A 13,229-nucleotide genomic window follows, 5' to 3' on the forward strand; every position below is an offset into this window, starting at 1 on the left:
CTTGTAACAGCATTAAATGCAAGTTGTAATTTTCGAGTATTATTGGAGGAAGTAGATGTATATAGAACATCAGCATAGTTAAATAGCGGAACTAGAAGACTTTGAGCTAATTTCAAACGAATACGTTTAGGAGTACAGTCTCTCAACAGTACTAATGAATGCAGACCAAAAAATACTTTTTTTGAAACACTGTTTACTTGTGCAGTCCAGTTCCAGTTAACAACATCTGAATATGCTATTGTGGTATCACCTATCATAATGCAAGAAGCATCTGAAATGTTTACTGATCTATTTGTAAATATGATTGCTTGAGTTTTGTTTGCATTTAATTGTAAGCCGTTTGTTACACTCCATTCACAAATTTTTGAAATATCCGAATTAACACAACGTACGATATTTTGTAAATTTTCGACTTTACCAGAGAGGTATAACTGAACATCATCAGCATAGAGATGGTAAGCACAATAATTTAAAATACTTGGAAGGTCATTGATGAACATGGAAAATAACAGTGGACCTAGAACAGATCCTTGTGGCACACCACTTGTTACATTCAAAAGTTCCGATTTTGTATTATTAAATTCAACATATTGCGTTCGTCCCGTAAGGAAAGTGAGGAAAGTAAGTTTACAGAAGTTGAATCGAGATAGAAAAAACTACGTAGCTTCCGACATAACAATTTATGATTGATAGAATCGAAAGCTTTACTAAAATCCAAAAGAACTAGAACTGTTAGATTACGTTTGTCAAGCGCAGTTTTTATATCGTTTTCTATTTTAATCAAAGCTGTTGTAGTACTGCAATGTTTACGATAACCAGATTGTAAAGGACATAGTAACGTATTATGAATCAGATAATCGTTTAATTGTTTAGTCAGAAGACTTTCAAAATTTTTGGAAATAGCAGGTAGGATGCTAATCGGTCTGTAGTCCTTGTTGTTCACTGGATTATCAATTTTGCCAATAGGTACAACACGTGCTATCTTCCAAAGCTGTGGAAATGTTGAAGTTGTTATAATGTGATTGTATAAGTTCGTTATGGTAGGAAGAATGACAACAAGAGTTTTTTTCAAAACGCTGAGTGGTAACTGGTCAAAGTCGATAGAATCACTGGACGCGGAATTGAATTCGGTCAGGACTTCTTCATTCGTTACATTCCTAAATGAAAAAAGAAGATGACGAGGACCTACCAGCCACAGATTGTTCATCAAAAGTAATAGGAGCTTGATTTGACATGAAGAACTGATTCAATGATTCGGCAGTGATGTTACACACATCACCACCACCTGCTCTACTTTGAGTTTTTGAAAGTCCCAAACGTCCCAAAAATCCCAAACGCAACCTTGCAAAAGCATTCCATTTAGTTGCGCTGGGTTTATCTGTTTTCCATTTATCATAAGCTTCAGATCGTTTTTGGAAGAGATTTTTGATGTATGGATTAATCCATGGAGCACTAGGATCAACAGTAGTTTTCATTTTCAACGGGGCATGATCATCAATGACAGAATAAAGCATATCGTTTAAAATTTGTAATTTTCCATCAACTGAGTTGCAGTAATAAATAGCATCAAGATTGTACCTTTGCAAGTCAACTATTAAACTATCGGTGTTTATCTTGTGATATTCTCTTGTCCAGTACACAGCTGGAGGTTGATAAGGTACCTTAACTCTGTAATCGAAGCAGATCAAATCATGATCGCTAACACCTCCTATAGAAGATTGAAAGATGTTGCTAACGTTAAACGTACAATTTCCAAGTGCATAATCAAGAAAAGATGAACTGCAGCCTGATTTATGACAAGTGGGGGAAAGAGGTAAAATTTTAACAGAAAGCGATTTAACCATATCGATTAACTTGTTTGTAACAGGTGAAGAAGTGTCACACAAATTTATATTGAAATCACCCATCAATACGAAATGAGATTCAGTAGCACTGATTTCCAGCGCAAGTTCGAAAATACTGTTAAGTTTAGAAACCCTTACATCTGGAGGTCTGTAGACAATGCCACACACAAGCTTTGAATGAACTAATTTAACAAAAAGGTAATCAATTTCATCACCAGCATCAGACTTAGCAAGAACCTTATACTTTGCTTTACTGTTTAGATAGAAAGCAACTCCTCCGCCTCGCTTCTTATTGTCTAAAAGTCGATCAGAACGAACAATTTTGTAGCCATCTAACTCGACAAATTTGTTTGTTATTGAAGACTTCAACCAAGACTCAACAATCCCCAACACAGCTAGCTTTGAGTTCTGAAAGAAGGTTCTGTAATAATCAATATTTTTAACAATGCTGCGAACATTATGGAAGGCAATTTTAATGTAGTTCCTAGCGGGTTTCTCAATAAAGTGTTTCATGATCGTATCAGAAATGCAACGTGAATTAACCGATTCATAGACATCATCGGGCCTTACCTCGGAACTGATCATCATCTCATTTGTTAGGACTGCTGAAGGCTCACTGGTCGATTCGCGTTTTTTGATTCGAATTCACGGACCTGAACGCCTTCGGGCCAGTAGAAGGAATCACTGACAATACCAACCAGATCATCAGATACCGTCACCTTGAAGGAGATGAATGTTAGCTCATCGATGTTTTTGTTTCTCGGAACTAACTTGGCACAGCGAAGTGTAGAATTCTCAGCGTTCGAAATCTCTTTGATGTATTCCAGGATGTCGACTTCTGTTTGATCAATGGCGAATGGTGTTACATAGAAAGACCTCAGCACTTCTTCAGTCTGATCACGTTGACGTTGGTTCCTATTTGCAGCTCTCAGACGACATTCCGTTTGTGGGTTTCGTTGTTCATCATCTCCCGGGTTAGTGGTGACCGTTGCAGCAGATGATGAGGAAGAGAGAGCGGTGGAGGTGGAAGCAGTAGCAGCAGTTGAAGTGGCAGCAGGAGTACTGGCAGCAGCAGTGGCAGTAGCAGTAGCAGTAGACGTGGCAGAGGTGGCAGCAGTAGTAGTGGCGGCAATGGTAGTTGGAGCAGGAGTAGTGGCAGTAGCAGTAGCAGCAGCAGCAGCAGCAGCAGCGGTAGTAGCAGTAACAGTTGTAGTAGTATTGGTAGATGCAGTCGAAACGGAACTTGCAGTATTTTGGGTGGCTGTGAGTTGGTTCACAGAATTGTTTTCCACGATAGGTGATAGAGCTGCCAGACCATCCTCACCAGCTGATGAGTTCTCCAACTGCGATTGTAAGGAACTGTCCAGGTTTATCCGATCAATACTCGAATGAAAATGCGCAAGACCGCCACCAGAACAGCCGGAAAGTAATTGCTGGAGACCATTGGATGCACTGGATTTCCTTCTGTTAGATGGTACAGCCGATAACATAGTATTGAGAACTTTCAAATTTTCTCCATATTGTCCGATGCGCAGGTCCATGAAATCCACACGTACCAGAAGATCCCTTAAAGTTTTCAGCAGCACTGTCTCTCGGTCCATGACAACAGGATACTCGGCAGATGTCACAAAACCACAGTAGTCCCACATTCGCCGTCCAGGCTTTGTGATTCGTCGCGTTTAATCCAACACAGCAGGGGTGAAAAAATTTTGCGCATGATCCACTGCACAGGACGGTCTTATCCGTGGGCTCAGTTGGATTGCCACAAATTCTACATGGATCCATGATCATCAAATTCACGCTACGTTTCTGCAGCACACTTTCAGAGAGAAATCCCTACCAGGAGAAGTATGTAAATTCAGTTGGAAACAGGAAATAGCAAAACTCAGAAATCTACCCTGAAACTAGAACTGCACTGTACAATTGCAAGCTAGGTTTCCTATACAATGCGAAATAACCGTCTCGCTCAGAATCCACCAAAGCATCCGACCAGAACCAGAATCTAGCCGAGCTGATGTATACCAACTTTTGAGACCGCCGATATACACAACAACAGCGACTCTATTCACGCATCAGCACCGCACGCACTGTTTAACTTCTGACCAGGACTGGCTCAGGTTGAACAACACGACTTTTGAGACTGTCGTATATAAACACCTTCGCTATCCTATCTAATCGTAAACAGTGGAACGTGTGAATAACTGGAGCAAAACCAGAAACAGCAAATTCTAGTACTACCCAAAGAGCAACCACAGATACAGTATGAGCACAAAGCAGATAATGAGTAATACCACCGATCGTTCCCTAAAGAAAACACAAACACTCCTGGCAACGAAATATCACTGTCAATGGCGGCAGAATAGAAGCAGGGAGTGAATTTTCAAACCAGCTCACCACTTCGATTTGGGCAAAACTCGATGCGTACTTTATGTTGGATGGTACAGGAGCTAATTGTTTACCGATTCACTGAAGTTGCAGTCCAAATGGTATTAAACGATACTATTAAAACCGATTCGAAAACAGAGCGCTTATATATGCAGGTTTGACGATTTAGCTGTTTGTTATATGACAATTTCTTCCGGGTGACACGCTTCGCATCACCATATTTCCCCAGCACCAACGCTAGGTTGATATGCGGGACTTCTGGTGGAATGTCGTGTACTTCGCTATTATTGTCATTAATCTTTGTATTGGCAATGTGGAGTTTTCTTCTCTTGTACTCTTACGCTATTTTTATGCAATATATACTTGAACGAAACACCCGCAATTCCGTTTAAAGTCAATCAAATGTACATGCTTCACATTACAACACCAGCACTCCAAGGACATGGATAGCAAAAAAAGAAGATTTCTTCGTACACTACTACGAAGCAGCGATGCCATAGCTATGGATTTTATACAAACCTGGACTAATTGGTCAATGCTTGTTATACAGTTGCAAAAAGTATGTTTTAATTGAAATTATTGCACCAAATGATGAAGCATAAATAGTCAATTTTCAAAAGTCAGCAATGAGCATAAGATCAATGGAAATTTCATCTGAAATTAAAATTAAGACAATTCTATTCAACAGTCAACATTACATCATGGCAACAATGCTAGCTGTGAAACTAGAACTAATCAAGAGAAACTTCTTTGCACGGGTTAAACAAATAGAAAAATCCCAGAGGCTGTAAGCAGGTGAATTTCTTCAGCCCCTAGAAAACGGTTAATCTTCAAAATTATAAAATCAACCTGTGATCAGTTATGTGACATGTATTGAAAAAACCCAGCCTAATAGACAGAGTTTGCGTTCCCATCTTGAACCTTTATAATAGTGCGCAAAACGTAGGAGTTTTAGTCATATTATCCTTCAACTGATTCAACTGCTACTCTTCTTCTTCTTCTCCTTCTCCTTCTTCTTCTTCCGAACCTGGAATTGAACCCAGCCACCAGCATGGTCTTGCTTTGTAGCTGCGCCTTAGCTAAGGGAGGCCCCATTCCCTACTCTATTTACATGAGTTTTCCTTTGGAACAATACGGACGTACTAAGCCCGTAAAACAGAATTGAGTGTAAATGTATTGTTGTGTGGTATCGGCTAATACAATAAACTGATAAATATTCAGCATATCTACCACCCAAAACAGCATCAGCAATCAGCACAATGGTCATTCACAGTTCGAACCATCCCAAAATGCCCAAAACGCTGCCTCATCAATTCTCTTATCGAATCGCGAAACTGATTGCCGACACGAACATCGGTAATTAATATGCATTCCATTCCTGATGGGTAGCTCCGATGCCATCGTAATGGGCAGCATAGATCCAGTTTCACTCCATTGCCACCCTTTTCACCGACGACAACAACCGAATTGTGAGAAAGCGTTGGAGCCCCGTCGAACGAAATTTTTAATCGAGAGCGTCCACGGCATCGATCGATGATCATCGGGAAACATTGTCAGGTGCGCTTGGGGGCCTTTTTGGCTGATGGAATTGTAATTTACCCACAAAAGGGTTGGTGCAGTCATCGTTACCGTCGTCATTGCTTTTCTGGTTGTAAAGCGAGCGCCTCCAACGTGCAACTCTAATTAAAGTCGATTCGAAAAAGGTACGTTCCCGTCGTTTCGATGAGCATGCAGGCGAGAAGGCGAGGTTTTTTGTAGTCGCTCAGAATGGGGTTTTCGGCCACGCTGCTGCCACTCCAGACTGGTCCGGTCGAATGAACACAAGACTGATGTACAATTTGAAATGTTCGCTTCACAGTGGTCAAAGGGTTTCCAATTGGGTCCTGATTGGCCTTCCAAAATTTGAACTCATTTATTGGGGTATTTCCCCAAAATTTCACGCGGCCTATGCCTGACGAAAGGAACGGCCGCGCTTCAAGCAAAGGCCGTGGTTGGGCAGCCTGTCAAAACTTTGTAAACAAACATTGAACTTTTGGCGCCTGATGAGAGTCAATATTTATCCATCGAGCATGCTTGGCATACACAGTTTTGGTCACGAACTGCTCATTTGCTAATAACCTTGCACATAGTTGACGAAACAAAGTTCTTTTTAAAGCAGTAGATAGAATAGAGTTTAAGCTTGTTATATATACTTTAAAAAAAGTCAATTTCAATTCTAGTAATAAACTATATTTGTTTTTGCGTTGTAAAAATAAAGTAAGAAATGCTCACTGCACATCTCGGACTTTAAGTGTAAAAATTCATTGGTATTGATTCAAATGATAAGATTTAGCTACTCTTTGCATGTTTATAGTAAACTATGATCCTAATCTATGAATTATTTTAAAGAAAAACAAATTTCAAGAACTGAGCGAAAAGTTATTAACAAATGAGCAGTTGGAGTGTACAACTGTACATGCCAAGCATGCCATCGAGCACTTTGATTCAAAATTAACATCCTTTAATTATAAATATTTTTAATTTGTCGCGTAAAATGCCCCACGAAGATATTTTGCACCATGTACATAATAATCATGCAAGTGTTAATACAGTTTATCATTGCCTCTACGCGTTTTATTTTCTCGGAATGAACCGTGCTTCTCTGGCAAAAATATTTTGTAAATCAAAGTTCATCATATGTCTTCTCAAGAAAGCACCGAACACAAGTGTATCGACGTTTTGGAACCATGCAACGACAATGGCTGCTGGATTTGTATTACAAGGAACCTGTGACCTTCATAGATGAAGCACGAGATCGCTTCCAAAAGCATTTCAAAATCTCTATCAGCGCTGCTTCCGTCATTCGGATTTTGAAAACTGCTAGATTGACATGGAAGAAGATTGAAAAACGGGCCATTCAAATTCGGAAGGTGAATATTCTCAGGTATAAAACTAATTAATCACTATAAAACTATTTTGATGACAATTTCGATATAAATATTTCATATTATCAGGTATGCTGACAAGCTAGAAGCTTTCAAGTGGGAGCTTCACCAAATTGTTTTCATCGACGAGGTTTTATTCGATTCTCGTGACATGCAGCGGAGCTACGGATATGGAGTTTAAGGAAAAAAAGTCATCTATCGCGGTGAATTCAACAGACGCTCACGGGAATCCTACTTATGCTTTCTAGGACAAACAGGGCTGCTGGAATCGTTTAGAACAGAAGGTACTTTTACTCGTCAAAAGTTTTTCGAGTGCATCCGGAAGATTGCAATTCAAAGTGGAAAAGCAGAAACATATCCAGGGCACCATTCTGTATGGATAATGGATGGTGCTAGAATACATTGTGATAAAAATATCATAATATATCTTCGATCCCTGGGCATTCTACCCATCTTCTTGCCTGCATATTGCCCGATGTTCAATCCAATCGAGGTGATCTTTGGAATCTGCAAAAAGCACCTGAAGAGAAACTTCGTCGAAAACAGTAAGAAGCCGTTATCCATAACGATTACCGAGACATTCTACAAGTTTGAAAACTATTCGTGTACAAAACTTTTTCATAAATGTGGGTACATTTTCGGAGGCAACTTTGACCCAAATATTGGCCTCGATCAGCCACTGAGTGCATTTGGCTTTGAAAACAAGAAATAAACGCATTCTGTGAATATTTGCAGTAAAACACATGTTCTGTCAAACTTTATTTCAACTAAGCATGATCAACATCCATTACGTCCCCAACTTCTTCTGTAACTCTTTGACTTACAGTTGATTCCTGGGGTGCCAAAGAAGTTTGCATACCCTTCAGCATGTCTCGGCACATATTTAGCTTCTCGTTCAAACCTTGAGCCAACAGTTTCACTTCAAAAGCGAAGTTCATAAGTTGTTCCGCTTTATCACACAACACTTGAACACTGGGGGCGAGATTGTCTACGATGTTTTGAGCAACCACCAGACCTTCACGCACACAAGCTGATCGACTTCTTTCAGAGATAGGAAGGGACGAAAACATACCCCTCATTTCCACTGGTGGCAACTGTGTCATCAACCCAGTCTGAAGATGAGCTGGAGATACGTGAATCTAGTTGGCCCACTGAATCCATCCAGAATCGTGGCTTCTCAAGAGGGAGTTTTGCTCTTTCAAATGTTGGACCAACTCATCGAGGTTTACGTTGCTTGGTGCTCCAGCTCTGTCTGTTTCACTTGGTTGAAAAAGGCATTTGTTGACTTCTTCCCAGATAGCCACAGAACTGACGGATTGGGAGTAGGCGAATGCAAACACATTGATAGTTTTCTCTCTCCAGTTTAGCATGATTTTTCCCTCTCCTAGTTGGTCCAATTTAATCATGGTCTTTCTTTTTGCGTCCCGTAGGTAGACGAAGTTATTAATATCGCGAATATCCGGATCTTCTTTCGCAGACCAAGAAACTTTGATCCCGTCAACTTCATTCACATCAATTTCCCGGCAGAGATGTGGTTTGACGAAGCTCCATATGCACTCAAAGACATCTGACACACTGTCTCCGGATACTTTTTCAGGAACGTTTGTTTTTTCATTGATGCATACACCATTTTTTTGCCTCGTATACTTCTGCACGAAATAATTGGCCAGAAAGTAGAATCGTTTTTGCTCTACTGCTTCCTCAGCTAAATCTCCTACCTCTCGTGTTGAATCATCAGTTGCAAATTCACTCTGATTCAAAAATGGGTTTATCGTATAGTTGACAAGTGTTGAGCAGTCTGGAGCATCCGACTTGTTTGAAAGTTCGTCTTCGGCAAATGGGTCCTCATCCTGGCCAGCATTATACAACGGGTCCTCGATTAGGTATTCCACTTCTTGGTCTACTTCCTCATCTGAATCCTTGTCTCGCTGGTCCATTGCGAAGGTCCTGTCTAATGTATAAAACTGTGAATTAAATACGGGAGTTATCTGATATGTGATAGAAAGCAATATTTATTAATATCTTATCGTTAATCCCAGCCTCAATGAGATTATTTTCCTCAAAAACATTCGAAACCGAGATCGAATAAGATTTCCTTTTACATTTTTGACAACTGTTTGTTTTGGTTCTCAGCATTGAAGCAAGGGTTGCCAGTGGCTCTGAAATATTTTAAATTTACTTAATAAATTGTACTGGTGACAAAAAAACAATCCGGTAACCTTGATGCGGTGCTTGGTTTCAAAGCTGTGTTCTTTGGTGGGTTGAACAAGTTTCAGAGAATGACCCAATAGTAAGAAACTGACCTGACACAAACCATTTCAAGTTTATGCGGGATTCACTATGGGAAAACTTAATTTTTTGTCAATTCACTCCATTAATCTGCTTTGGAAAATGATAGCTGTGCTTGTAGAAAATTTTCTTAGCTACAACTTTGTTCAAGACCACTTTTCGATCAAATGTATGGAATAACAGTTTTTAAAGATTTAATCAAATAGAGCACAACAATCACCGACAAACCGACATGAATGACCAAAACAAAAACATTAAAATTTCTGACCAAAGCACACTACTGACATCAGGCTCCTTTTTCGCGGGAAATATTTAGCTAAGCCATGAACCCGCATGCAAAGTTATGAATTGGGTCGCGTCTGATCTATTCTGGACCAATTATTTTTATCTAGATAAAAAATCCTATGGTTTTGACAGTTCGGATCACTGCACATTTTAATCGGCCATTTACGATTTTCGGGCATAAGTCAGAATTAAGAATCATGTCGGTTTGTCGGTGCAACAATCATGGCTACTATGTCACACTGCAGAATACAGTGTTGCCGACAAAACAGCTGCTTGATCATGCCATAAGATTATCAATCTCTTAAACAATTAATTAATATATAACTTGACATTTGCCTGACAAAACAATATAACGCAGATTTGGGCCAAGTCAGTTTCTTACCAAAGGAGTTTATATTTTGGGAGGCCTGATTTGAGCACTGTGGAGCGAAAATTTCAAACTTTGAATCAGTCTAATGAACATCCAATGATGCGGTGGATGCTGCATTGGAAAGCTATACACCCTCAAGTGCTGTACCTAGATGTGTTCTGGCATTGTCAAAAACGATATGTGAGGCTGCAGTAGTTACACTCAATTTGCTGGTATTAAAAGTTGGTCCCTCCTCTCGGAGTCGGGCCATGCATAATACCTACGTTCAAACATTGGGGAACTGCTTACGGGAGGCAGAATTGTTTCAAAACAAATTACTAGATGGTAGTTGTAAATACAATGTAGAGAGTGAGTTTGGTGATTTCGGCATTAAAATGTGAGCGATGCACAAGTTTCAAAGTTCAATAAAAGAGACTTTTTCAGCACGAGTCGTTGTTTTCAATTACGACGAGTGCTGGAAAATAGAATTTTGTAGCGAGTGGCATGCAACATTTTTTGAACTCAAAAGAGTCTTCAAAAGTTAAACTTTTCGATACTGTTATTTTAGTTACGAATTAAGCTATTATGATATTCAAAACAGTGCCAATAAATAATATGTACAACTTATTAGCCTGCCTATAAAATGATGGGGTCTGACTCAAGGGGATGGTCTCTACGCACAGTGTGCCAAACACACAGTTGGGCACACCCATTGGCACTGCTTGGCATCCATGGCTAGAAATTGTCATGACCATTGAAGTTAATGGCAACACGACTGGGTAGTGAGAGTAGCAACATCAGCGAATACAAACGCTTCAGAAATCGCTTTTCGAATCATTTTTTGAATGGATCAATCTACTGATACCTGAGAGGGGGGAGGGGGAGGAGTGTTGTCAAATCAGCCTACTGATCATTCTTGTATGAAATTGGTTCCAAACGTAAACAAACCCTGTAGCTTTCTTATGGGTTGTATACGTTTGGAATCAGTTATGCGAAGTAGGCGACGATTGTTCGTATTTGACAGCCACCTCCCCCCTTGACAGATACCGCTGCAGCAGCTCCAACACGAATTGCCGGTGGAAAAGTGACATCATTTGACATTGGGTGGATGAACAGCTGATCGTTTTTATGTTGCAAGTTTGGTGTGTTTTTTTTTGCGGTGTGCTCAGCCATCTTGTCTGGTGGTAACCGGTATTATCATCGAATTAAATCCTGATCAAGAATGTCTGGCTGCTTTGATGTCGATATCAGAGTTAATTAAAACGACTATAAGCGAACATTTTGCAGATCATTCAAACAGGGACGGTATTTCAAGCTAATCCGAGCTGGAGCTTACCTCCAGCTGATTGTTTACTTTTACCCGGGCGTTTCCGGATCGATTTTGATGTAATTATTTTCCAAAATTGATCCGCTAGAGGAATCCGGATGAGTTAAGCATCCTTACTTATGCAACAAATCAACAAGGATGTTCAACTCATCCGGATTTCTCCAGCTGTTCAATTTTGATGTAATTATTTTCCAAAATTGATTGGGTTTTGATCCTAATCAGATGTTGGCTTCTTCCCCCGGGACACCCGGAATATTTCCGGATGTGGCCAAAGTGGTTTTAGGAACAAGATTTGAGTTCCATTGAACTTGTTATTGAATTCTCATGTAATTTGATTTGATTTGGAGTTGACTTAGCTTGTAAGATATTATTGTTGCGTTAAGATCTATTTAATAAAAAAAAACACAATAATGTTAGCTACAAGCATATTATAAATAAAGTTCATTGATGAAGTCATGCTTCTGCTTTTACTGTTTTTATTTTTAGTAAATTAAAACCCATTGAAAAATAAAATGTGGGGATCAACAGGGGAACGCGCCGGGGAGGATGTGGGCGGTCAAATAGTGGACAAAATGGCCGAACGATCAGTTTTTTGACGTTTTCATCTCACGCGCTCAAATGTTGCAAATATGCGCACCGGCGCCGCGGTGCGCATAGTAGCCTTAACAAAAGGAAGACTTTCGTCGCATTGGTACAGGATTTGACCACCTCGAACCGTGCTTCCACGTTATCCCGGTCCGTTGTCAAGTAGCAATTGTCTCTGAAGCCGATTTAGAACCACGGAAGAGCTTCTCCCGTGCCTGATCGATGACCAGCTTCACGCGTTCGTCAACTTCATGCCAATAATCTTGCTTTCGAAAGTGCAACGACGGGTGGTTCGAAGCAATAGTGTGAGCTCGTTCCAGCGATTGAAACATCAGAAGTAGTAGTAGTAGTAGCGCTTCGATGCTATCTTTGTTGAGCGGTCTAAAGAACTTCACCGCCATCTTCTGGTTGGGCCAGTTTTTCCTTCTGGAGTACCTCTGGATCATCGTCTCTTGGTTCGGATTCCACCGCCAGTTGTGTTGTTGCTTAAAAACAAAACATTTGAACTGGGTTGCCAAACATGCCATTATTCACAAGCGAACAATATTAGTCCGATGAATGGCATTCTCAGCACTGCCGGTACAGCTGCGGCACAATGAGAAAAAAATGGCGCAAAATGAGTGTGGCCACCCTTTGGTCTGACTGAATATCCAAACTTTCCTAAAACTTATAAAATCGTTTTGATAGATCATAGCATATTTTTCAATGGATGCTACTTAAAACTATAAATACTATTTTTTTAAGTTGCTTTTAGCAGGATGGTGCACTGTCTTTTTGCCGTAGGACTAGGTATGTGATTTCTATATGGTGGTACACTTTGTGAAAACCCAAAATGCAACGAACATCATGAAAGATTTTGAACGTTAATAACACAGGTGCCCCTGGACCAATTTCAATAATTTTATCACCAATCGATCAGATATATTTCTATGCATCTGTGAAATTTAATACTTTATCATTTTTCAAAATGTCACCAATGAAAATTGCATGAATGTGCAACTGTTGCTAGGATAATTAAAATTATCATCGATTACCTGCGAAAAGCGATTTCCCTAACTCAGATTTCAATGTTGAAATCCATCTGGTCTCACCAAATGGTGTTTATTAAATCACCGCGTGGTGAGTGGTGGTGTTCTCCAGTACACAACGAAACGCTCCCCACAAGCAGCTAGCTAACAAGACTGGCCACAACCGCTGATTGGATTCAGTTCCAATCACCGTGTGAAGTGTTGTCCGGTCGT

At 40.1% G+C, this 13,229-nt stretch overlaps 2 pseudogenes; one reads left to right on the forward strand and one right to left on the reverse strand.

Annotated features, from left to right (window-relative positions):
• Positions 1-6,762: 6,762 nt before the first annotated feature.
• LOC135700622 (uncharacterized) lies at positions 6,763-7,865 on the forward strand (annotated as a pseudogene).
• A 55-nt stretch (positions 7,866-7,920) lies between these two features.
• LOC135700623 (uncharacterized) lies at positions 7,921-9,090 on the reverse strand (annotated as a pseudogene).
• Positions 9,091-13,229: the final 4,139 nt, after the last annotated feature.

Source organism: Ochlerotatus camptorhynchus, unplaced genomic scaffold, assembly GCF_037179485.1.
Source record: "Ochlerotatus camptorhynchus isolate MF236.1 unplaced genomic scaffold, CSIRO-AGI_Acam_v1.1 ptg000140l, whole genome shotgun sequence".
Lineage (NCBI taxonomy): Eukaryota > Metazoa > Arthropoda > Insecta > Diptera > Culicidae > Ochlerotatus > Ochlerotatus camptorhynchus.